The sequence below is a fragment of the Nannospalax galili genome, unplaced genomic scaffold (genome assembly GCF_000622305.1).
Source record: "Nannospalax galili isolate Female #2095 unplaced genomic scaffold, S.galili_v1.0 scaffold305, whole genome shotgun sequence".
Lineage (NCBI taxonomy): Eukaryota > Metazoa > Chordata > Mammalia > Rodentia > Spalacidae > Nannospalax > Nannospalax galili.
The window spans coordinates 3,753,431-3,755,243 of record NW_008356258.1 but is presented as its reverse complement, the minus strand read 5'-3'; positions in this window follow the sequence as shown (position 1 = coordinate 3,755,243).

Here is a 1,813-nt window from a genome sequence, read left to right as displayed (position 1 = left end):
TCCAAGGAAGAGAAGAGAAAATCCACAGAATGGGAGAAAATCTTCACCAGTGACACATCTGACAGAAGTTTAACATCCAAAATATATAACAAACTCAAAAAAAATCAAGAAAGGAAGTAACCCCATTAAAAGATGGGGTAAGGAGCTGAACAGAGAGTTCTAAAAAGAAGAAATAAAGATGGCTAAGAAGGATCTCAAAAGGTGTTCAACATCATTAGTAATTAGGTAAATGCAAATTAAAACCACTTTAAGATTTTCTCTTACCCCAGTCAGACTGGCTAAGATCAAGAGAACAAATAATATCAAAATGTTGGAGAGGATGTGGGCAAAGGGGAATGCTCATCCACTGCTGGTGGGGCTGCAAACTTGTTCAACCCCTATTGAAAGCAGTGTGATGAACTCTTAACAAACTACAGCAGCCCCTTAAATGATAATCTTAGATTCTAACAGAGGAAATATCTAGGAGTATGTTTGTTTAAAATGTGGCATAATTTAAAACAGTAAAATTTTGGATACATACTCACTTATAAGGATTTGGTACTAGGATCCACATATGAAGGAGAACATACACCATTTGTTTTTCTCAGTCTATGTTACTTCACTTAGTATAACAGTTTCTAGTTCCTTCCATTTACCTGTAAATTTCATGGCTTCATCTTTATTTGCTTCCGAGTAAAACTCTATCATATAAATAAACCACATTTTTGTTATCCACTCGTCAGTTGAGAGACATGTTGGTTGCTTCCATCGCTTAGCTATTGTGAAAAGAGCAGCAACAAACATGGACAGGAACCAGGATAATGAAAAAGAACCAGGGAGGTAAAGGAAAAGAAAGAATCCGAAAGAGAAGAACAGTAGAAAACAGGTGTTAGCAAGGGAGATATGGATACAAAGGGGGTTATTTTAAGGGGAGGGGGGAGAGAAGGTTATACAAGGAACCTAGGGGATAAAGAAAGAGAAGGAGCTCAAGAGGTAGACCATAGGAGAAGGGTATTATTAAGGGAATAATGGGAAAAATGAGGGCATCTTAAATGGGGAAACCATGGTGGAAGGATTAGACAATGTGAGAGATAAATAATGCCTAGCTAGTTTTAAAAATCCAGAGGGAACCATATTAATCCAACAACCTACTGACAAATTATACATAGCAGATCAAGAAATATATGTCTAAGCAAGGTTTATCTGAGAACAAGTGGTCTTTGCCTAAGCTTTATCTACATGGCACATGGTAATTAAAATTACCAGACTGGTGGAACTAACCTTCTTGGATGTTTAACAGACATGCTTTGATGCCTATACTAATTTGGTCAGAGGGACAGAAAGGATAGTTTTTGCTCCTTGCCCTCCTAGGTCGACTAGTTCCAGGGGACTATGAGCATCTCTCAAAATGTCCTATAATTTGGTGGTGGGTCACCTGTCCTCTTAATCAAGGAGGCTGAGGAGACCCCACCAGATGGACTTGAACCAGTGTCCAGTCTACAAAGAGGAGGGTCAACACAGAGGAATCATTTCCTCCATGCTTCCAAGCGAAGCCAACCATTGTCGAGCAGGACCTTTGACTTATCTTCACATAGGTGGAACTGATAAAAGAAAGGAGCCAGGGGCTCCTCCCAAGCCCATGTGACCCCTGAGGAACAGATCCTCAAACGACCTTGAGAGTAAAAATAAATTGGTTTATCTGGGCCAACTGTATGGCCTTAAACACCCAAAAGGAAAGTATAACCAAAGATTAAAGGGGCCAATATAATTTTTAAGAGTCCATATGCAATGCCAGATAGGAGATACCTTCTTTTGAGTTGTTGGACTCCCAGGT